General features: G+C 39.2%; 1 protein-coding gene and 1 long non-coding RNA gene across 5 annotated transcripts in view; one reads left to right on the top strand and one right to left on the bottom strand.

The window, feature by feature from the left end:
* TBL1XR1 (TBL1X receptor 1) overlaps nt 1–22571 on the bottom strand; it is a 171049-nt gene extending 148478 nt beyond the window's left edge. For 2 of the 4 annotated variants that reach the window (XM_032407178.1, XM_032407177.1), the window contains exon 1: nt 21598–21683. The gene's annotated coding sequence lies outside the window, so the exon portion shown is untranslated. Of the gene's footprint in view, nt 1–21597; nt 21684–22365 lie in introns of those variants that run through there. The other 2 variants (XM_032407176.1, XM_032407179.1) reach the window with 2 other exon arrangements.
* The window catches only part of LOC116634056, a 552552-nt gene continuing 548619 nt past the window's right edge, over nt 21783–25715 (top strand). Inside the window, exon 1 of the long non-coding RNA XR_004299835.1 lies at nt 21783–22082. This is a non-coding gene — a long non-coding RNA (uncharacterized LOC116634056). The remainder of the gene's footprint in view (nt 22083–25715) is intronic.

Raw genomic sequence — 25715 nt, 5'->3', positions numbered from 1 at the left:
TCCCTAGTTCCCACTGTGTTCCCAATTCCAGGATGTATCCCTGCACCAAGTTCATGAGATACTTTCCAATAAATTCTCCTTTTTCATCAACCTCTCAATTACTGGGTTTTATTGAAAACTCAAGAGTCCTAAATCAAACAAGTCTGAAGTCTACAACATTCTAGAATCCTTAATAAAGTTATAAATGTATAATTAAGTACTAAATAAACAATCAAAGCCAGTTAAATAATCTTATATACATACATATCCACAAACACGCCTAGGGATTTTATTTGCTAAATGTTTATTCAACACCATACTTTTCCTTTCATTAATATTCTAAGTTATGATTTGCCGTTTTTCTGTTCTGCCTTCCTTTATCTCAATAACCCCGCCAGTTCTTGCCTTTCTCACATTTCTTGTGGTTATTTTAGCTAGTCTATGTGCCCTTTTTCTTTTCCCCTTACATACCAAATCCAGCAACTTTGTGGAGAAAAACCTTGAATACATAGTTGGGTCACTCTTTTAAACCCAAAGCTAGAGAAAAATAAAATAAGCTAGGTCAACCTAATTGCAAAGTCAGCTTAAGAGCACAGCACCAACAGTTTTTAGTTCTTCTCTAGATTCTTTTAAAAAATGCCCACCCCCCTGTCCAATGCAAACTGGTGCAGCCACTGAGGAAAACAGTCTGGAGGTTTCTAGAAAAGTTAAAAATAGAATTACCCTACAATCCAGCAATTGCATTACTGGGTATTTACCCAAAAACTAAAGAAAGAGTAATTCAAAAGGATACATGCACCCCTATGTTTATAGCAGCATTATTTTGTACAATAGCAAAATTATGGAAACAGCCCAACTATCCATTGATTGATGAATGCATTAAAAAGATGTGGTCTATATACCACATACACACAATGGAGTATTATTCAGCCATTAAAAAGAATGAAATATTGACATTTGCAAAGACATGGATGGAGCCAGAGAGTATTACGCTAAGTGAAATAAATCAATGAAAAACAAATACCATATGATTTCACTCATGTGGAACTTAATAAACAAAATAAGCAAAAGAAAAAAAGAAAAAAGAGAGAGAGGCAAACCAAGAAACAGACTCTTAACTACAGAGAACAAACTTAGGGTTACCAGAGGGGAGGGGGGTTGAAAAGAGTAAAATCGGTGATGGGATTGAGAAGTGCACTTGTAATGAGCACTAGCTTATATATGGAATTACTGAATCACTCACTACACTGTACACCTGAAACTAATATTACACTGTATATTAACTAAATGGAATTTAAATAAAAACATAAAAAAAAAAGTCGCCCTCTCCCACCCCCACCCCCAACATCCTTCAGGTACAGAAAACAATACAGAAACACACTAACAAGGCAAAAAGTGACTCAGGAGTCCTATTCTAAATATGAAAAATTAAGAAGAATACTTTAACCAATTTATTTCATCTATATTTCTCCTCTCATTTACCTGGGAAAGTAGTATATAATAGGAAAAACTAAAGGTGTGAGTGATTAAAAAAAAAAACTGGTGTCGGTTTAACAATATTTTTCCTATTTTATGGGACTACACAAAGTAACATATCTTACATTTGATAGCACATTAGATTAAGATATGGTAACCTCAGAATGAAGAAGGCCTTTCAAAGTACACCACAAAATTCAAAAGTACTTTGGAAACAATGAAAATTCTGATCAAAAAATTTTCTTTAAAATCTACTTATTGTAATTTTTGCCAGGAAATCAAAAGACATATTGCAAACCAGTAAAAAAAAAAAACATATTTGCAGACACATATTACAACAAGCAGATCACATTTAAAAACAAAACAAAACAAAACAAAAACACCTCCAAGATGGGTCATCACCCAGGTCAAGAACATGTATCAACAAATCAACAATGAACTCATGAAAAGACACTCAACATCAGCTGTCATCAAGAAAATTCAAATTATAATCACAATGAGAAACCACTCTACTCCCACCACCAGAATGGCTAAAACGGACAGGACTGACAAATATTAAATGTCAGCAAAGATATGGAGCAAGTGCAACTCTCAACATTGCTAGTGCAAGTACAAATTGGTACAAATTGAGGAACTGTTTCCCAGTATCTACTAAAAGTCAAACACACACATACATATACCCTATAACCCATCAATTCCATCTCTAATACACCAAAAAGAAACACGTACTTAAATCTTCCAAAACACAAACACACACACACACACACATACAACACACACAGGAATAGCCCAAAGGTGGAAAAACCCAAATGTGTGTCCTTCCACAAAAAAATAAGTAATAGGGCCATATCCACATTCATAGCAATGGAAAAGAAAACAAGTCTTGCTCGACACAACAAAGATGATGACTCTCAGCTTTACTAATCTATGCTCCACAGTGGGTACAGGCCAATAGAGTGGTCTCTTTCGGTGGGGGAGAGCCTGGGAGAGTACAAAGGAGTCTGCTGGATGGCAGGAAATGTTCTGTATCTAGATCTTGTTAGTAGTTATACGCATGTATACTACAATAAAAATTCATGGACATAACTAATTTACGGTAAGAGAAACGAAGAAAGTGATTACCTGAAGTGCAAAGAGAAGAAAACTGAATGAAAGGGGGGTCTGAAGGCATTTCTCTCTGGGTGATGGAATGTTCTAAATCGCGACTGGGATGAATTATATGGTCATGTAAAGCTGTCAAAACTCACCAGAACTGTACACTTAAAATCTGTTATTTTTACTGGAAGTAAATTATACCTCAAATAAAGTTTACAAAGTTATACATTTAAAATGTATGTACTTTTACCTTATGTAACTATGCCAGAATAAAAAATGGTGAAGAGTCCAAAAGACAATAGCCCACTAAAAGAAATGACTCAAATATATAGAAGACACTCAACCTCACTCAAAATAAAAAACAAGCGGCGCCTGGCTGGCTCAATCAGGGGAGCACGTGACTTAATCTTGGGGTTGTCAATTCTAGCCCCACATGGGGCATGCAGTTTACTTTAAAAAAAAATTAGACACTAAAATACCATCTCAACTATCAGATTAGGGAAGAGCAAACCTTTGGCAACACTACACCATACTGGCAAGAGTATGGGCAGAGAGACTCAAGTTGGGAGCAGGAAGCCTCTGTGAAGTCCGTCTGGCAGCAGTTACCTACTTACAAATGTACACATCATTTGATCCAGCAGTTCCAATTCTAGTAATTTATCATCAGATAGCCTTGCATGCATACACTATGATACATGTACCAAGGTTATTCACTGCAACACTGTAACAGCAATAGACTAAAGCAACCTAAACATCCATCAACTGGGGAAACCAGTTAAATTAGGGTATATCCACAGAATAAAATACCTTACCACCATTAAAAAAGAGGGAAGGCTCTTTATGTGTTGATTTGAAATCCAAATATACTAGTGAAAAAAAGGAAGTTATAGCAATGACTACATTTGTGTTTATAGCAATATCAAGGAGAGGGTGTAAAGCATATACTTACTGGCTTTTTTACATAACATATAGTATTTCTCTGGAACGTTACAGAGGAAACTGATAACACTGGTTGACTCCAGGAAAGTAACTGAATGATATGGGGTCTAGGGGAACAAGAGGAGAAAGAATACTTTTGCCTAGGTAATACATTCACATTATTAAAAGCTCAAATCATTTTTGAAGCAGTTATCAGCTTCACTTCCTATACATCACTTGCTATACACACACAGATAGTCGTATAAATGTGCAAAATGTACAATGACCATAAATTCTCCAAAAAAAAAAAAGGCACCTTAATCTGGATTAAAGTTATTTTGTTGTTATATTTTCAATCCTTAAAAAGTATCCAGTATGAATTTTGAAATGATTTTTGAAATGAATTTTGAAAGAGATTTTATTTATTTACTTGAGAGAGCAGAGCGAGCGAGAGAGAACACAAGTGGAGGGGGGAGGGGCAGAGGGAAAGAAGGGAGCCTGATGTCTGGCTCCATCCCAGGACCCTGGGATCATTATCCGAAGGCAGATGCTTAACCAACTGAGCCACCCAGGCGCCCCTCAATAATCTGAATTTAAGTTACTACAACAGGAAATATTCAGCACTACTTTGTCCAAGCCTGAAAAAGACATATACCTCTAAGAAAGTATACCTAACTATCCCCATAACCAGTTAATCATCTTAAACAAAGCAATTAGCTTTTTATCATTCTGTCCTCTAACCTTCCACAAAATTTGCTTTCCTTTACTATTTTAGTATTCTTGAACCCTAAAACTTGAATGCATGTTTACATACACACACATTATATATGTCCTTTTAACAAAATGAAAACTCCATTTCAGTTGTTAATGTAGTGATGGTCTTTACATTTTTTTATTTTTAATTTTTTTTGAGAGCGAGCACGCACACAAGGTGGAGGAGCAGCAGAGGGAGAGAGAATCTCAAGCAGGCTCCACGCTCAGCACAGAGCCCGACACGAGGCTCGATCTCAGGACCCTGAGATCATTACCTGAGCTGAAATCAAGAGTCGGGCGCTTAACCAACTGAGCCACCCAGGCAACCTTACATTTTACTATTTTCTTAGATAATACTAATCATTAGTCAACAGAGGAAAACATGGGCATTTATCACTTCAGTATGTTCAAATTTCATTAAGAACTGAATCTCATGGATACGAATTTCTTTACAGACTTTAATTCTAGAGTTATATATTGTATAATCATCAGTCTAAAGAAAAAATAATTACAACCACCTTGCAACAAAAAAAAGCTAAATCTCCAAATCTTACAACTATTCATGCTTAAAAAAAAAACACTATTTTGACATGTTCAGAGTAATAATTATTTTTTTAAAAAATCAAATTCATCTTTCAATCACATTTCTCCATGAAACATCATTCAAGAGTCAAAGCTAAAGAGACATGCCATATATATGTTTAATAAAACTATCTGAAAGAATTCTACCACATTGAAACATGCTTCTCCCTCTCTCTCCCTCTGCTTGTGCTCTGTCAAATAATCTTAAAAATAAATAAAATTTAAAAAAATTAAAAAACATTTGGAAACCATGCACTGCATGTACACTAGGCAGTGCCACTGTGCAACCAGTTGCTGTTATAATCAGACCTCAACAGAGAAATGACACAGATTTCTAGTAATGGAGTGAGCATACAATTTTTCAGTTGATAATATACAGAACAGACTGCACATATAACCACATAAATGTTTTCACAAACAAATCCCCGCCCTTTCCTCACTAGTCAAAAAAACCAGCAGCTCTAGAGGACATAAGAGACCAAGATCAAGATTGCATATGAGCAATGAACAAAAAGATTAGGAAGTGTAAATACCCAGTGGCCACCTCCTTAAACCCCTCCACCTAATCACTTCTCTTCATTCTCTTTATCACAGCCCAGTGAATGCCACGTGTGGTCCCCAAACCAGCAATATCAGCATCAGTAGTATTACCTGGCAATCTACTAGGAATGTAAATTCTCAGGCTCCAACCCAGATCTAGTGAATCAGAAACTCTGGTGGTAGAGCTGAGCAGTATTAAAATATGTGTTTTAATAAGTTCTCCTGGTGATCCACTACATCTGAGAACCCATCACAGTTCTTAGTGAAGATGTTCACTTTTCACCTCTATCAGGCAATAGCCTCTTAGAAGTCAACAGATCCTCCAAGGTGCTGTCAAGATGGTTTGATTACATGACCTTCCAACTCAAATTCCTTCAAAAGTCCCTCAACTTTCCAATGCCTTAGTTTACCTTCAAGACTCTCATGATAGAGATCCTGCCACCACCTCCTCCCATCCCCTCCACCATCACCCCTTATAGCTAGGTGCTCACCTCTAGATCTAATTCATAAATTATTAATCCTAGTAGTCTTTGCACTGCTATTCCTCTTCATGGAATGGCTTCCCTTCCTCCTACCTTTCCTCTACCTCCCCACTCAATACCACATCCAGCTAAGATGTAGTCATTTTCCAAGACTTGCTCCATTCTCCACCTGGCCCAAGAGTGGGTTAAGAACTCCCTCCCCTATGCTCCTAAAAGCAACCTGTGCTGTCTTGATTGAGTTATTATTTCCTGTTGACTTGTAGATCCTGGACTGGATCCTGAACGGAAAAAAAAAAAAATGGGAAAAATTGGGGATATCCAAATGAAGTCTGTAGTTTAGTTTAATATCAATGTTAATTTCTTACGTTTGCTAAGCATACCACAGTTATGTAAGATTTTAACACTGGGGAAGCTGAATGAAGGGTACATAGGAATTTTGCACTCTCTCTGCAACTCTTCCATAAGTCTAGAATTATTTCAAAATAGTTTTTTAAAAAGCAATATTTATGTAATTTTAATTAATTAAACAGTACTTAATTCAGATCAACTTCCCAGTTATCAGAGATTCTAATGACATATTAATGTAAAACCTTTAGAAAAGTTTTGAAAATAGTGATTAACCTAAAACTCCATAAAAATTACACTCACTAGAAACTTCATGAACTAGTTACTCTATACCAATCTATTTTTATGACTATTCTCCAATAAGCACCTAATTTAATTATCCCTTGGTTAAGGTATCATGATGACAAGGGAATTCCCCATTCCCATGCAGCTATTCCTACCCCCCAGCCCCATGGCCTGGTGTTGCCCTCCAGTTTCTGTCCATTAGCTATTTGGATTATCAAATTAATTCCTCATCCCTACAGACTCCCATTCTTTTTTTTTTCTTTTTTTTTTTTTTTTTTAAAGATTTTATTTATTTGAGAGAGAGAGAATGAGAGAGAGCACATGAGAGGGGTTAGGGTCAGAGGGAGAAGCAGACTCCCCGCCGAGCAGGGAGCCCGATGCGGGACTCGATCCAGGGACTCCAGGATCATGACCTGAGCCAAAGGCAGCCGCCCAACGAACTGAGCCACCCAGGCGCCCCAGACTCCCATTCTTTATACCCCACCCCTGTTCTCCACAAGAGAAGAAAGCCAGAGAGAAGAAAATTTGGATTTTTAACTCTTTTTAGTATCATTCTCTCTTGAATTTTCAAATGCTTTAAGAATTCAGAAATGTGGACCTGTTTGCAATAGTCTCAGAATTATGTGGTGTCATTCTCACCCATCACACTACCAGCTCAACTTTCTCCCATCCATGGCTAAGCCCCTTTCCCTCTCAAACCATCAGCTCATCCTTCATGCACTACATCATCAGGGCTCAAACATAATCCTGCTGTTCTGCTTAAAATCTTCAAGAGTTTCCTGTCACAGAAGAATGTCCAAACCCCTTAACACAGCAAAGAAGTCACTTCATGATATGACCCCTGCTTACCTTTCCTGTTGGTTCCACTCTACAATTCACAAACCGTATGCTAAACATAAACCAAACTTTTCCAGAAAAGACCAACCTGTTTGGCATCTTTATGGTCTCCTGTTATACCACTCACATATCTGTTTTTCACTGTAAATTCTTTTAACATACATGGATTTTAAATTAGTAGTTAATGGGCAACACTTCACATGTATTTTAGTTAAAAAATTACTCATGTGAACAGCATTTTCTCATTGTACTTAGGAGATATACGTTTAGTGCAATTTCTAAAATGTGTAGCACACAGAGAAAAAGCAAACCTAAACTGCTAAAAAAAAAATTACTGGCTATGACATTCAGCAATCATATAATTAAAAGTAAGGGCATTAAAGAAAAAACTGCCATAAATATGTTTGGTGCCATTTCTTTTAGTTTTCTCTATGGTAAAATGGGAAGTAACAAATGTATCAGAACTCAGAGATTAATGGATAAAACAACAGGAGTTTCTTCTTCAGATATCTAAAAAGTATTTTCTCTGAGAATAATCTGTTAAAAATTGAGAAGATGTCAGAGAAATTATAAATGTTTTCTTCAGGAAAAACCAGCTCAGATAATAATTAACCTGAAGAAATCAGTACTGTATATTTCCCATTTAATTTGGCTGAACACTGACTTAATTTTTAAATTATATGTCCAATCATAGGGTCAAAGAGCATTAGATCCAAAAGAGACCTCAGAGATCCACTTCAATATTTTAAAGATGAAGCAACTGAAGTCCACAAAAACCACTATCTCTTGGGTCACAAAAGGCTTTTTCTACATGGCTAACCATTTTCTTATTTTAGTGGACTGATGAAGTATTGCTCAAGATTATTGTTCAGAATATACAACTCGTTAACTTTGCTATATGTTGGGTAGTTATCTTCCTCAAGGTAGTTTAAGGTTTAAAATATCCCCTAAATATGTACAATTAACCTGTTTAGAATTTTCTAATAGTTGCCCTCAAATTTAGGCTTCCATTAGCTGGTAAAGTAGTGGAATAATGTTAAAAGCAAAGCCAAAATAAATAGCATCAAATTTTTTACTTTGTAGCTCATTTTGAAAAGATAAATTCATTTCAACGCCCGTATTAGCCATAGACAGAGTACATAAGATTACCATCACATGAGGAACCTCAACTTTTCATTTTAAAAAATGGTATGTATTTGAAAAGGTTAACAACAAAGTATGGGCCAGTTCCAGTTAAGAGAGAAATTTAAGTGACTATCACGGGTTAATGGCACAACCTTCCCAAGTATAAATGGACACATTTTGGTGTGGTAGATGGGGAAAAGAGGCTGTCTGCCCAGCAGCTCCCCTGTTTACTCAACTGTCATTCCCACTGCCCTACCCCCACCCCACCAGGTACTTGGAAACACCCATAGTTTCTATATGGCCTCTGGCCATGGTGGGCACCTTCCCAAACCAAACTGATCAGTACTACTACAATTTTCCAAATGAGATAAAGAGGCAGTCCCTCTTCTACAGCAGGGGAAAACAAAGGATAAGAACTCTGGTACTGACACGTTAGGTTTTCCACCATGTGAAGAAAGTCAAAGTCTTCTTTTTTTTTTTTTTAAATATTTTATTTATTTGACAGAGAGAGGCACCGCGAGAGAGGGAACACAAGCAGGGGGAGTGGAGAGGGAGATGCAGGCTTCCTGCTGAGCAGGGAGCCCGATGCGGGGCTCAATCCCAGGACCCTGGGATCATGACCTGAGCCGAAGGCAGACACTTAATGACTGAGTCACCCAGGCGCCCCAAAAGTCAAAGTCTTCTGTGAGAGAATGAAACTAACCTAACACACACACACACACACACACACACACACACACACTCTGTCAGCAGAGATTTCTGTTAGCATTCAAATGCTCTGGTTCCTGTTGTGCCTGAAGCCTTCCGGCCTCAATGCTCTTCCCACAGTTGAGTTATATCCATTTTGGGAGTCCATGTATCAATGAATCCCCCTTTTTGGCTTAAGCTAACCTGAACTGAGTTTCTATTGTACAACTAAAGAGTTCTGACTCATACCAACTTGGTGAAGCTGGCCAAGATTAATCACAACAGAGTATCACAGGTAAATGTAACTAAAGGCAAATTGTAAAATCTTCTTAACCATATGTATAAAATACAAATAGGAGTATCTAGCTGTCATCGTAACTTGAATGAAATACGTATTTTAACTTAAAAATAAAGTGTTAATTTCTTAAAATCTAACATTATAACAGAAGCACATTTTCAAATTTGTTCATCAATTATCCATTTACTTGTTTTTTCCAGATTGATTCAAATACCGTTTGTAAGCAGTTCCTCCAAGAAAAGCATACAGCACTCACATATGTCCCTGGGCTTCCAAATGGTAAATACCAATGTAATAAAGCCTCTTCCGACCTTCCCCTAAATGCTGACTTTTAATGAGTTATTTCCAGTATACTACTGTAAAGATGAACCAGGTTAAAGCTATCAGCTGGTTACAAAAGCATTTCTGAGAGAACAATTTGCTCAAATATTTACGAACACCTACCAGGTCCTGTTTTATGTCCTGGAGTGACAAGACAGAACCTGTCCCTGTTCTCATGGAGTGTATGTTCCAGAGATGAGTAAAACAAACAAACAAAAACAATGATCAAGGCTATTTCAGAGAGGTAAGTGCTATGAGGAAAATATAAGGGTCTTGCAACTGAAAATGGCTAAGGAGTGAGCAACTATTTCAGTGTGACCTCTCAGGTGGTAGCACTGGAACTGAAATCTAAATGACATAAAAGAATTAGCCATATGACAATCTCAGGGCAAAGCCTGAGGCCGAGAGCAAAGCAATTAAGGCACTGAGACAGGAACAAGCTTGTTCAGTGGGAATGGAGCTGGTATGGCCAGGCATAGTGAACAAGGGGAAGAAGGGTGATGTGAAACAGGGTAAGGATTGTGAGGTGGCCACAGGACAGATTAGTGGTGGTGGTCCCTCACAGCCTAAGGAAGGACTTTCAGATTTTACACGGAGAGTGATGAAAAACCCATCAGGTGGGGAATAGGGAAGAAAACGGACATTTACTAAGCATCTTTTATAGTGCCAAGCAAAACAGTATATATCAATATTTCCACTGTGTATTCTATAAAACAATATATGCATTTCTGTAAGTTATACCATGTGCATTTATCATATTTATCAAAGCTCATTAGTATACTGTTACACACAATCTAAAAAAACAAGTCACTTTTCCTGTTACTACCAGTTCTCACTTGCAGGAAGTCACCTCTACGTTGATTTGTCAGACCAAATGAACCAACCAATGTTATCTACTAGCAGAACACACTTGAGTCATCGAAAAGAAAATGCAGGAAGGGCAAACGAGACTAGAAGAAATAAATAAGGCAACCAGCTATTCATGAAAGTATATGACCCAGAAAAGGGAACAAACCAAGTAGAGGAGCACCAAATTAGAAAACATACCCACATTCAAGAAGCGAGGGTCTAAGGATAAAAAAGATTACATTATCTACTGAAACAACTTTCCTGCAGACAAGTAGACAAAGGGTAATGCAAAATCTTCTAAGATAAATTCTCTGTTCTTCTCATTTCATAATACCTTGCCTGTTTTAACAACATTTCAGAGAAAAGTGAAAATAATCTTTAAATGCACCATCCTTGGTAACTTTTTTAATCTGTTGATGAGGGGCATCTGGATGGCTTCATGGGTTAAGCATACAACTCTTGATATGGACTCAGGTCATGATCTCAGGGTTATGGAATTGAGCCTGTGTGGGGCTCTGAGCTGCATGTGGAGGCTGCTAAAAGAGCCTCCCTCTCCCACTGCCCCTCCCCCACCCAGTGTGCGAGACACACACTGGCTCAAAAAAAATTCTGTTGATGAATTTTAAAACTTTTACTTACAAATACAAATTATTTATTAAATTATCACTGAAAGACTATGTCAAGCACTGTACCAGATGCTAATGATAAAGATATGTGAAACACAACTGTCCTCAAAGAAGGCCCTGCCTAGTGAGAAAGGAGCCAACAATTCAATCAAGGAGGTCTGTGCTAGAAACAGATGATTAGTGGTCACAGGCCAGGATGTCAATTTAAGACTGTCACTGAAAGAAGCTTAATCTTCAATCAGATGATATAATTTCATTCAGCCAACATGCTGTAGTATGTCAGTTTTTAAACTGTATAAAACAATCTATCCAAATTTCTTTAATGAAATGTAAGAAACTGAGTATAATGGTTATTCTTTTGTTAATAATTACTGTTCTGTTTTTTTAAGATATTATTTGTTGAGAGAGAGAGCGCACGCACATGCACGCTTGCAGGAGCAGGGGGAGGGGCAGAGGGAGAGGGACAAGCGGACTCCTCTCCAAGCAAGGAGCCAGATGTGGGGCTCGATCCCAGGACCCTGAGATCACGACCTAAACCAAAATCAGATGCTTAACCATGTGAGCCACTCAGGTGCCTCAATTACTGTTCTTTATGAGACACATTCAGAGTTCTTAACCCAGAGCTGTTTGCAGATTAACCTCAAAAAAAAAAAAAAAAATTCTTATATTCCCTTTTATTAGCAATCAAATTTCCTTATCCTTTGTATCTAACTTTGAATGCACACTTAACAAAACTGGAGGATTAGAACTTCAGAATCCTAATAGAGCCTCAGAATACTACCTAAAGAAATTAGCACCAATAAATGTGCTATGTTCTATCATTCAAAATGAAAATTTGTTTCTAATTTTGATTACTGATTCTAAATCCATAAAGCTTAGAGAATTACAATTTGACACTACTTTAAACTAGTATTTTCTAAACTCAGTAAATAAAATCATTATCACTTGTAAAATAATAAAATCAAATTAGAAGTTTATAAAAGCATGTTTTTAAATGAAAGATTACAGAAAATGACTGTGCACCAGCTATTAAAACAACTTACTTCAGTATTTTTGCACATATACATATCTTGTTATGTCATATATTTGGAAGTCCAAGTCAAAGTTTGCCTAACATGTAGTATGTGTATTTGAAATAATTGATCCATACAAACAGCATCCACTGGAGAGCCAGAGAGCAGTGTCTGGTCAAAGCAAAAAAACTTTTTTTTTTTTTAAGAAAAGTAGTAACATTTCTTTCTTGAAATATCAAGATATGACCAAACTCAATATAAAATATTACATAAAGTGACATATGTATTAGAGACAAAACACAGTACACATTCTCATTTTAAATTTTATTTTTATTTAAGTAATCTCTTACACCCAACGTGGAGCTCGAACTCACAACCCAGAGATCAAGAGTCACATGCTCCTCCAACTGAGCCAGCCAGGTGCCCCCACATTCTCATTTTAGAGAATTAGAGCAACAAAAGCTCAGTCACCAAATGTAGTTGTAGCCCTCTGAATTGGGAATTCTAGCCATCCAGGCCTCTGCAGTTGCCACAGGAAGTCACGACAGGTTTACAGAAGGAGTGTCACTTTTCTGCCCCTCTCTACAGCTGTTGCTGCTGCAGCTAACAAAGCCACCAAGTAGTAGCAAGCATCACTGAGTACTTCCTATGTGCTGGGCCCTGTGATAACTGCTTTACATATATTCACATTTTAATCCTCACAACTGCTCTATAAGGAAAGTATTAATTACTCTTTATTTCCATTTTTCACAGTGGAAACCAAATGGAATGGTTACAAAATTTTCCAAAACCATACAACTAATAAGCAGGGGTGACAAGCCAGGTATGCCAGGCTCCAGAGATTCTCACCACAGTAACATACTACATAAAGAGTTAATTACCTAAGATCAGGCACACACCCTACCTAGCCCTCTTATCACCAGAGAGGCAATACTCTCATGAAAGCAGGTCACACTGAAACAGAATTAAATGTACAAAAACAGGTGCCACCTTTCTCTTGAGATTTTCCAGCTTAAGTTGAAAATGATAAACACAACTAGAAGGCAAAACCTTTTACAGTAAACTAAACAGCCAATGAACAATTAACAAGTAACACCAACTGCAACCTAAAATGGAATCAGAATTGAATTTATCTGTCTCCTTTGTGTCAGCAATACATACATCTAAATTCACAAGTCATGGCAGGATCTGCGCAATATCAGAAGCTACAGTCCCACAAATCCCATTATACCAAAGACTATCACAATTATTAAAAATCAACTACCGAATTTTAAGAAACACAATTCTCACCAGATTTCCAAACCCCTGGCAAAACACCTTTGAAATCAGACATCTATATACTTCTATACAACCAATATCTCCTTCTAATATTTGCATTGAATTAATTCCTAATTACCGACCTTTGGATGGGACTTGGAAATCACATCACTATCACTAAGTACTTCAACTGGTCTGATGACCCAATCATGAGGCAGAACTAACAGCTTGTAATCACTCAGTGGCTCTAATTTTGCCAACAAATCTGAGAAATAAAAATAAGTGTTTGCAGAAATATACACAATTCCAGCTCTTTAAAAACTGTCTGAGAAGCATGGGAAAAAATAAGTTTTCTCTCTTCTTCTGACTGTCCAATTGAAAGAAACAGAAAGATTAAGAATTCCTAACTGGATCCCTTGATTTTTCACAATCAATACTTTTTAAAAATGGTAATACTAGCATTGCAAAATTCAGTTCAAAAGATTATACATGAAAATAAGTTTCTCCCACATCTGACCACATGATCGCCCCATCCCAACCCCACCCCCTAGTCTCCTGTGTATCTTTCTGGAGTCATCCTAAGCATATAAAACATATACACATAACTCATACGCTCTCCCATGTTTGTGTCCTCCTTTCTACTCTTCTCCCATTTTCTAAGCTAAAATGGCAGCAGACTACAACATCTTCTGCCTCTGTTTTTTCACTTATTGTATCTTTGAGAAAATCCTATAAATACTAACAAAGTCATAAACATCAATTCTAAACAAATCTGTAAAGGAACAATTCACACAAAACATCTCTCACCAGATGTTAAAACTGGTGACCTCTGCTAGCAGGACAGAAGGAAATTCAAGGTCAAAGAAGCAACCCCACCCCCCATGAGAACATGTTAGTTTTTAATACAGAATAGGAAGACTATTTTCCTGACACAGTAACAGACTGCACTCCACTCCCAACCTCAGTCTAAGATCTCACAAATGTACGTTTCTTATTAATGAAGACAGAGAAAGGTGATTTAAAGAAAACTCATCACTTTAGTGGGAGAAAATTTAAGTACACAGTATATCACATTTTTATATAAAAAGGTGCCAAAGAACACTACTACAGCTACAAATAGCATCTAAAAATTCACTCATGTATGATAAATTCTATCCCATAAAAGAAAAATTATACAGGAAAAAAAAAAAGACATTAAGGAAATTCATTCATATCTATTTCCATTACCTTATTTCAGAAACCCAAAGTAGATGACCCAATTGCCTTACACTGTGAATTACTGACATCTGATAGCCGAAGAACAGAAATGGAACAAAATTAGTATACACTCTACCCAATTAGCCTGTTCAAATTAAGGGAAAAGCATAAAACATCTCTCGCTAACCCAAAAGCTGTATTCTATTAGCAGTCGAAGGTAACTAGCAAAACATACTATTACTATCACTTCTCTGGAGGTGTTTGCTTATGCTAATGACAAATGCTTTCTATTACTCTATGTAAGGCTATAGATTTTTAGCCTTTAAATACTCTAAGTAAATTTTCCATGTAGATCTCCCTCAAAAACAATTACATAAAATTAAATGAATCTCAGAATTTTAATACAAGAATTGACTATATACGTATTGCTTGAATGAATGCTCTAACTTTACATAACACTTCACATGACCATTCTTAGTATGCATTTCTAGAAACTAAATGATTTACCCATTTAACTATGGCTTTGCAAAAAATGATACAAATTCATTTGTTTAATACTGAATCCATGTTAAAATGCTACCCATCATTCAAGTAGATGCACAGTAACAAAAAAAGCAAACATCCACTTAACAACTGATTATCTCATTACAATGTCCTATCACACAGTGTGCTGAAAAGGACACAATGAAAAAAAAATGAAAGAAAAGCACTGATACCACCTTTGATCTCAGACAAAATAAAGAAGATATCAAGAAGTACACGGATATCTAGTTCTTAAAAAGTAAAAATTCGTCACTGCTTTTGTTTTAAGGTAATTGAAAATTTTAAACATCTCACTGAAAAAAAAAAAGTTGGAGAGTCCAGAGTACAATTTCATATAAAGAAGAATTACTCTATTAAGATACTAGAATGACCATCTCTGACCTGTGAATGACCATCTCTGACCTGTGCTTTCCATGCTCTTCTCTATTCTACCTCCTGAAAGAAATTTACAATCGCTTAACAGGAAAACAGGTGGCAAACTCCCCAGTTTAAACATTCAATACTTACTCTTCCTCATTCACTGGTCAAATTACTCATTTCACATAAATCTTTTCCTTAATCTGGATACTCTATGTTTACTGAAATTTAATTGCTGATCTTTCAACATGACCTTTACAGTTTGATTGTATTAATTCTAAGTTAAGAATCTAAGCTCTCAGAAAGCAGGGTAACAACCAACTCATTTTGTTTGATGCAAATAAAATCATGCCGAAAAGCTCATACTTTAGAACTCCAAATATTAAAAATTTCAGAAGTATGTAATACCAAATTAGTCACCTTAGAATAAATTACCCAGGTTGTGTAAACTGATATGGCACAGCCTTACCATAAAAACCTACTGAAGAGAGATGGTTATGATGACTTCCTTCTGGTAGATTAAACCCGCTTACACTATATAATAGATACACTCTATCTTGAATGTTAATACCCTCACAGTAATGACTCACATGAGACTCCAATGTGGTCAGAATGCTGTCAAACAAAGCTAAAAACACCATCTTACTTAGGCACACTACAGAGAAAATAATGAGCAAAAAAAGCCAAAGACATTTAAAAAAATAAAGTCCAAAACCTTAAGTTTCGTTATAACAAATATAACCAAATAAAGCCAACCTGGTGTGACAAGATTCCCAACCAGACTAGGTTCTTCACCAATGTCATGGCTACAATTCCAGGATTAAGAGGACAAAACTATCAATTTTCATTTCATTGTAAATGTTGATAAAGTTTTTTTTTTTCTTTCTTGTCAACACTGGCAGCATTAAAACTCAAATTAACAGTTAAGTGCTACCATAGTACACCTAAACCTTGAAGGCCTAATTCAAAAAGAAACTTCTGCCACATCAGCAACAGTGTTAGAGGACCCATCACTGCTTATTATTTAACATGGACCCCTGTAGAAACAATCCATTGTAACACACAGATGGTAAGGTACAAAATCAAAAATTCTGCTAATACTGTAAGAAAAAAAGTCTTTTCCTTCAAGAAATGGAACATGTAGTTGGGGCTATGGACGGGACACAAACCCATGAAACAATGAATAATTATGGAGTTTGTGATAGTCACTAAACAAAAGGGAATCTCAATAAAGAACTATCCTGAGTCAAGATGGCCAGAAAAAGGTTCAGTGAAGAAGTAGGACTGAGGGCGCCTGGGTGGCTCAGTTGGTTAAGCGACTGCCTTCGGCTCAGGTCATGATCCTGGAGTCCCTGGATCGAGTCCCGCATCGGGCTCCCTGCTCGGCAGGGAGTCTGCTTCTCCCTCTGACCCTCCTCCCTCTCATGCTCTCTGTCTCTCATTCTCTCTCTCTCAAATAAATAAATAAAATCTTAAAAAAAAAAAAAAAAAAAAAAAAAAAGAAGTAGGACTGAAACTAGACTATAAAAAGGACAAAGGGAAGGAACAGCATGAGTGAAAGCAGAGGAGTAATGAGTATGGCAAAACTGCAGTCTCCGTTAGGCAGGCCAGAATCACAGTTCGGGAGGAGAGGGAAATAGAGCTGAATAGGTAGAAAAGAGCCTTAAAAGCCCCACTGAAGCTTATGAACTCTATCCAGTTGGCAAAGGGAAGCCATTACGGGTTCTCGAGCAAAGGAACTGACATGATGAAACCAGTACTTTAAATAAATTACACTGCCAAGAAGTTACAGAAGACAGAATGGAGAAGAAACGCTGCACAGAGCAACCCACTAAAAATTAATGTAATGGGCGCCTGGGTGGCTCAGCTGGTTAAGCAACTGCCTTCAGCTCAGGTCATGATCCCACATCAGGCTCCCTGCTCAGCAGGGAGTCTGTTTCTCCCTCTGACCCTACCCGCTCTTGTGCTCTCTCTCTCTCTCTCAAATAAATAAAAATCTTAAAAAAAAAAGAAAGAAAATTAATGTAATAATTCAGATCTAAAACCATTCATTCAGTCTTTCATTCATTCACAGTGAGGACAGTAAACTGCTAGTTAAGAACACTGGCCTAAAAATCAGACACGTTGGGCCTAAATCCCTCTGTGCATCCCTTACTCCCTGAGCCTAGGTTTCCTAGCTCTTAAAATCTGGGTATCAGCCACTCAAATTGTCAAAGTCCTTGTCAAAGAAGCTGTGTAGTCCTCACACATAAATATATTAGTAGTTAACATTACTGCTGAATTAAAAATGGTAAAAAAAAAAAAAAAAAAATGGGAAGTGAACATAAGACAAGGCTTACAGATACTTCAGAGCAACAGAACTTTCAAATAGAACTGACTTGACAGCAGCTGAAAATATAGAACAAGAACACAGATGAAAGGTCAAGCCTGGAGAAAACAATAACCTACTTAAAGTCATCACTCCAATCTAAAAAGGAGATCCTAGGTGTACTGGTTGCTCCAGCCCTGAAAAACAAAATTCCTTTATTTAAAGAGTTGGAAAATGTTTCAAATGGTGCAAGACTTAAGAAGTCCAAGCCCAACTGACAAAAGAACAGCAATAAAAGTCACCCAAAAGACCCAGCACTGTACCTACACAATGTAACTTGAGATTGTTCCTACTTGGCGTTAAAATCCAATCTAATCCTTCAAGGTAAGCCTTCAATCACAACTTCAAGAGTAAATACATTAAGCTAACTTTATTTCAAATATTTTACTCAGGAAATAAAACTGCCAAATGTTTTCTATGAAATGTCCCCACTAAAATAAATAACAAGCACATAAAATGTAATACAAAGAAGCAAACTTCAAATCCAAACCCATCATCATCATCCTAAACAGCCTATTTCCATGATGCTTGTATGTCAAGCACTATTCTCAGCACAATTCTCTCAATCTCAACTTTACGAAGTTGACTGTCCCCATTACTCAGAAGAGGAAACGGAGATAAAGAGGGAGTTACTCTCCCAATGTTGCATAGCTAGTAAGGGATGGAGCCTGAGTTTGAACCCAGGCAGTTTGCCTCAAGGACCCCGGATGGACCACTATGCTACACAAAAGCTTTAATGTGATGTTCTTATACAAGTTTTCAGGAATACGTACTCGGAAGGATAGTTAGGCATACTCTTATTTGCTTTTCCTTCTTCACTGTAGGCATAAAACCATATTTTCTTATTTCTGCTGCCAGTACTTGGGAGAGGTTACTTCACCGCTGTCAATCTTAAGACAGGAAACACAGCAGTTTGCAAGAAGATTGCACCTTATTAAATGGTTCCATAGAGTTAAACACAATAATGTTTGAGTCCTATGAATTCCATTTATCCATGCAATTACTTGACCCAGTTAGTAGAGATGCCCAACTTCAGAATTATAAATTTGATTAAAAACGCTAATTTTCTGCAAGGACACTGACAAACTGACAAAACAGCTGGAAAAATTTGGCACAGCTACAGTCATCTAGAAAGAGCACAGACTAGGGTTCAGACAGACCTAGATTTGAACCCTAATGCATCATTTGATTGCTCTGTGGCCTTGGACAAGTGAATTAACTTTGTACCTCTCTGTTCCATTATCTGCAGAGTTCATAGGATTAGCCTGAAGTAGGACACAGAAAGCACCTCACACCTTTCCTAGAGCATAACCCAAGTGAAGTCCCTTTCCTCTGGCTCTTGGTTACAGGGTAATTAATTGTACTCTTCTGGAGTCTAATCCCATAGGTGGTGTATAGTAAACCTCTCCAGCATCAGTTCTCTCACACAGCTAAAACCCTCAAGTTTCTGTTGGTGTTAGGAGGTACCACCATGGTGGTCTCCAAACTGGACCATACTCTTACTTAACAGTCCTTGGTCCTAACCCTTCTATACTATGGGAACGTATAAACATCTTAATATTACTGATTTCTTTTTCTGCATTTCAGTTAACTGTAGATATTATTTATGAAAGGAGTCAAATTCACATGTACTAGAAAAATACAGTCCCGGATGGTGCCAATATTTCTGGCATCTCTCTCCCCTGACTTACTGTCCTTTACATTCCTCTAACTTTTATATAAGAAACACAGGAATTGAATAAACCCAACAAATTATTTCTACTAACTTCATCAAAGTGCATCAGCTCAAAAATTCTTTGTAGTAATACTGTGGGAGTTAACTTATACAAGTAGAATTCCTTTGTCAGCTACTCATTTGACAAGGTTGTACTTATATTTCATTGCTATATATGAACAGATGTATTTATTCAACAGGTTGTTGTTCCAAAGGTCCATTAGTCACATCTCTTTTTATCAGTAACCCCTATATTTATATTAAGCTTTTGCCCTTTCTGCTTATTAGCTTGAAAGGCCCCCAGAAAATAGTTACTTCTTATTCTCTTGGTGGGCACATTATCAAGGTAATCATGATAAACCTTCATTAGATGTTGAGAACACAAGTAACAAATTCCTGGACACATGTAAAAAGTTATTTTTGTTTCTCGCTTCTTTGAGGCAACCAATGCAAAAATACAAGCTACATAAAGGGCCACACAATTTACCACATGTGTCTCCCGTATTAATAACCAAAGTTGGTACCTGATAGAAGAAAAGAATCTTATAAACTGATGGTGATCCTTGCAACAATTTTTAAGCCATGAACAAGTCCATTAATTAAGTTCCGTAACAGTAAGGAAAACTTTTACCACATACATTTGTTTTAATACTCCATACAGTATAGCATTTTGCTCTATAAGTCTGAATCTTAACTACTCAAACAACAAAAAAAAAAAAAAAAAAAAAAAAGTTACTTGTGGATTTAATAGTTGTGGTTACATACATCAAACAAGGCATTACAGAAAACTGGGAAAAAAAATCATATTCCAAACAGGCAGGAAAACACGGTTTCAGAGCAAAAAGTATAAACACACATCACATGCCTAACCACTCTCAGGCATGTTTTCTTTCTGCCACTGCTTCCTCCACAGGTAAATGGTAACTATGTCTAGAACCCTCAGTGATGATCTCCTAAGCTTGCTTGTCATGAACTCCCATGATAAAACACAACAGACACATTTTTCATGGAGACAAAGCTGCCCTATTTCCCTAGACTATAAACTTATTAAAATGGTGAGAACACACAGTCCCAGGAAATAAGGATTACTAAAATACACCAATGTAGCACAGCTCTTATTTAATAAAAATGAAAATGAACCACACTGGGAAAGCCAAAAAGTCACTTGCTGTATCTTCAATGTGTAACCAGGATATTTTTTATAATTTGCTTTAGTAAGGAGATGAAAACACCACCAGGGCCTTATATTATCCAATCTGATAAAGGAGTCTTTAGCAAAAAAGGAGGCGGCAAATGATTACTTAATTACATGGGGGGGGGGGGGAGAGATAGGCAATTCAGACTAAAAATAACCTATCATTTCACCCACCACATTTTATTAACAAGCTTGTTTAGAACAGCATAAGGTTCTTTGGAAAACAAGAAAACCAATAGTAAACTTCCCTAAGTCGACTGTAAATGACATAGATACTAAAACTCCTCACCTTGGTGCCTGCACGGTCCAAGATTTTAAGTATGAAGTAAACTCCAGATACTGAAAAAAATCTAATTTTTAACTAGTTTCCGACACTTGTCATTTGTAATCACCAAATTATTTTAGAGAATGTTATTAGGTAACCTAGTAAAAGGAGCATTCTTTTAAGAGCCATTACAACCCAAATTTTACATGAAACACACCATTTTCACAACCTAAATTTAATCTCGGTTGCCACTGCAAAGTGATGCCTCTTTCAGCAAATTAGGAACTTCCAAAAATACTGAACATGTTAACACATGCATGGTTTCCCTCGAGCTGCCATTTAAGATTAATAATTTCACTTGAATAAAAGTCTGCTTCTGTTAAAAAAAAATGACATCGGTTGCAAAGAGGAAGTTACCGAGAAACCACCCTCACAACGTGGCCTTTACACTGTCAGAAAATAATGTGACTTTGTGCCACCCAAAACTTACCAGGAAGCTGGCAATAACTTTGCCAATTCTACACTTCTGAACCCAACTTCAAAGAGGCTCTAACAAATACCTCCTTAAGACGATAAAAGGCACTAAGTTACAAATAAACACGTCCCGGAGTGCTGCCCGGCGGCGCGCGCCCCTCCCCCGCCGGCGCCCCCGCCCGGGACGCACGGCCCCAACAGCCGCCCGCAGCCCCCAGCACGCCGGCCCGGGTCGCCGCGCCTGCACCGGGGACGCGCCTGGGGAGGGGAGCAGATTTCCATTGCTAACAGAATAACATGCACCGAAAAGATCCCTCTCCTCTGCTAAAAATAGGCTATAAAAGAGTCGGCCTCATGATGGCTCCTTGATTCAATTTGCTGCAAATTCTTTCCTGAAAGCCTCCCCACACACACACACACACACAAAAAGGGGGTGTAAATGCACGAAGGGTGGAAGCGGGGGAGAAGGCCGAGGTGCACATTTTCGGGGACAACATAAGGGTGAGGATCCCCCGAGATCAGGAAAGGGTAGGGGGTGGGCAGGCACGTGAGCATTTCAAAGAAGCCCGAGAGACGAAAAAGGGGGGATGGGGCACCCTAAATGCCTTCCCTGCCTTCCCCTCCCCCACCAAAACCCCAGCTCCCCAAAGGGCCAAGTTGAAAAATGCATGTTCCACTTGCGCCCATCCCCCCGCGGCCCGGCGCCCCCCCGGCCGCCTCCGCCCGCGCCCCCAGCCCCGGCCCGCGGCCGCCCCCACCTCGGGGTCCGGCCCCCAGCGCTTACCTGGAAACGGTGGCCTCCGACGCCGCTCCCCCCTCCCGGGAATGGAGGCACAAGGAAATTCCCCTCCTCGCCGCCGCCGCCGCCGCCTCCAACCACCCCCAAAATAACCCCTCCGGGGGGTGAGAGGCAATTATAACCCCGGCGAGCGGAGGGCGCGGGGGATGGGCGCCGGGCGGGCGGGGGCGGGGAGCGCGGCGCGGGTCCCCAGGTGGCGAGCGGAGGTGCTCCCGCCGCGGGGGGAGGGGCGGGGGCGCACGCGGCCGGCGGCGGGGGGAGGCGGCGCGCGGGGGAAGGGCGCGAGCGGGGAGAGGAATTGAGGCAGAAGGTAAAAGCTGTTACTAAGGGAAAGAGCCAAACGGTTCGGAGCAGCCAACGGCTCAGACACTCAACACTGGGGAGAGAGGAATGGGGACCAGCCAGGCACAAATGAGCTCGCGAGGCCCGCGGCGGCGGCGGCCGCGCAGCAAAACAAACCCGAGCGGCCTGCGCCGGGCGGGCGCGCGGGGGAGGGGCCGGCGGGGGAGGGGCGCCGCGGACGGGGGGGGCGGGGGAGGCGGTGGCGGCGCGGCGGGGGGGTGGGTCCCCTCCGCCGGCCTCGCTCCTTTCGCTCCCGCCCGCCCTGGCGGCGCTGGGGGCTGGAACGGTGCGGCGCAGTCTTTTAAAAAAAATAAAGACCCGCAGGCGCTGCGAGGCGCCGCCGGGGCACTGGCCGCCCCACCCCCACCGCCGCGCGCAGCCGGGTGCGGGGCGGCTTGGGTGTTGGCCTCGCGGCCCGAGGCCCGGTGGGGGCGGGGAGGCTCTCGCCGCAGCCAGAGTGGAAAGGCCGGTTAAGTTTCCGGGGGAGGCCCGAGGGGCTCCCGCATGTTCGGGGGCAAGCCTGTCCCCATGGGCACCCCGGGCTGCGCGGCGTGGCCGGCGGGGCACACCACGCGGTGGGCATGTGCAGGGGAGCGCGACGCAGGCATCATATGGACATTTGTTTGTGAAAAGATCTGCACACACCTTTGTGTGCATAAATACATATGTTTCTCGGAAGCGTACCTGGAAAGGGCTTTATCTGTAATAAGCGATTTTCAAAATGTAATCCAGAGCACGGGATCTGTAGAGAAAACACACGCACACAAGAAAAGGTTTTTGATACTAAACACAAAGCTGTAATTGAAATGTTTATGCCCAAATGTACTGTGAATCAAACATATGGTGGTATTTATCGTCTGGTGGGTCTGTTTGAAAGGTTTGGTCGATCAGTTCTCATTTCACAAAAATAAAATAATGTAACTAAATGTTTACTAAATATATACCTCTACAGCAGCATTGACAGTAGAAGTTTATCCACTTTGTGTACTTTTTGCATGTGTGTACCACATCAAAGCAGTTTATAAAGTATAACTTAGATGAGTGATAATGGGACAATATGATTGAGGAAAAGAATGCAGCGGGTTGTTTTTAAAAAGGGAGGCGCCTCAGTTTTTAAAACATATTGTTAATCTTTCTAAGGCCCTCAGAAAGCAGGGGTTGGGGGTCTTAGCCCTTTGCATAATCCTAGGATCTTTATAAGATGTGACCTGAAAGAAACATTTTTGTCGTTTTGGGTTTTTGTTTTTTTTTTTTTCAGTTATTGCTGTCTTCAAAATAAAATATTTTGCAGGCTTTTTAGGTGAGGGGCTCTGTTTTCATACTTTCGTCACAAGATTTGAAATAGGTGTATTCGTTATTTTAAAGCATAGTCTTTTCCTCTCAATATCAAAGACCTAAATTTTCACACCAATGAGAAAAAAGTTCATTCCAAGTAACTTTTACACATGTGGATTCCTGGTGGACTAAAATGCTCACTGATTAGACAGTGACTTTTTTTGGCCAAGGTCAAAGGTTCTTTCCCCTTGTGCCCTGGCTTGGGGTAGGGTGGGAGGGTGGGTTGGGGGAAAGCTGCCAGAGGCTTTTCCTGACAATGGGGGGGGGGGGGGGCAGAGGAAAGGGAGAGAGATTGGAAACTCCCTCCCAACCACCAGAGAGTTCAAAGCATCTCCAAGGTTTGTCCTTAGAGCTGTTTTCACATATGAAAGAGAGAATGTTAGATTAAACAATGTCACCTGATGGGAATTTAGATAACTGAAGGTTTCCAAAACACTGTGTTGAGTGTACAGGGAAACAGCAAAAAGAAAGCAAGGTTTGCATTTCAGTAAGATTCTAAGCTGAGGCTTATTTACTGCAGAACCAGCACCTTGGCAAAGACTCTATTTCAAGAAGTGATGAGTATAGTATCTTTTTTTTATATATATTTTAAGTTTTGATTAATGACACGTGTATTTCACTAAACATAATCCTCTCTTCACTAAGTAAACTGAGTACAATTAGGGTTCATTATCTGAGCCACCAAATGAAACAAATGTATAGTCCTAGGTTGTTTTTGAAGTGTCACTTTGTGCCACCATGCATGGGTCTTCTCTAGGCAATAGCTACTATAAAGTCAAACCACTTTTCCTGGGAATGAAACCTCCCAACTTCACTGATTTCTTGATAGAGTCATCTCCATACCTGGAGCCTCAGGCTTATCCTCCCTCAAAATGACCTCTACCTTTCTTCCGCAGGGGAGGGCCTACCTTCCTTCGGGTAACAGGGTCCACGTCTTCCAGCCAGAAATTCCTTTTTTGTTTTTATCTTTTTTTTTAGTAATCGCTACAACCAACGTGGGGCCTGTAGTCACAACCCCAAGATCGAGAGTCACACCCTCTTCCCCAATGAGCCAGCAGGCTGCTCCCAGCCTGAAATTCTTAAACCCTCCACCAAGCTGCCTCCTTTCCTAATGAAGTTATTATCACAATAATAATAATCCACGTGTTTGTTTACATCTTTGTAGTTTACAAGGTATCTCTGTGCATAAATTACTTCATGTAAATATCATAATAACAATTACCAAAGGTGGGACCTGTGCCATAAACTAGTTCCAGTAAAGTACACCTCTTCTGCCATGCTAACAAGGCTTTACTTGAAGTACCTTTGGACCAAAAAAAAAAAAAAAAAGTGCTAAATGGGAAAAGCCGTGATTCCCCTCAGGAAGGAGTTTTATATGAGACCATATTTTGATCACTTTGAATTACATCCTGGAACCTATCTGAAATGACAGGGTGGCCTCAACATGAAATGTTCAGATAAGTGATCCACCATAAAAAGGGTCACATGTATTGTCACTCCACCCTCTAATCATTCCAACATATCCAGTACACATGATCAGAGGTCTCACCAAAATTCAAGCAAGAACTAGGCACAAGAGTGAGGCAAAGACAAGGAAGTAACTATTGTTACTAATTTTCAGTGCTTTGTCCTAATCTTAAAGCTCTCCTTGTGCTTTG

This window comes from Phoca vitulina, unplaced genomic scaffold (genome assembly GCF_004348235.1).
Source record: "Phoca vitulina isolate PV1807 unplaced genomic scaffold, GSC_HSeal_1.0 scaffold8, whole genome shotgun sequence".
In the NCBI taxonomy this organism is placed as follows: Eukaryota; Metazoa; Chordata; class Mammalia; order Carnivora; family Phocidae; genus Phoca; species Phoca vitulina.
This window is presented reverse-complemented; position numbering and strand designations above follow the sequence as displayed.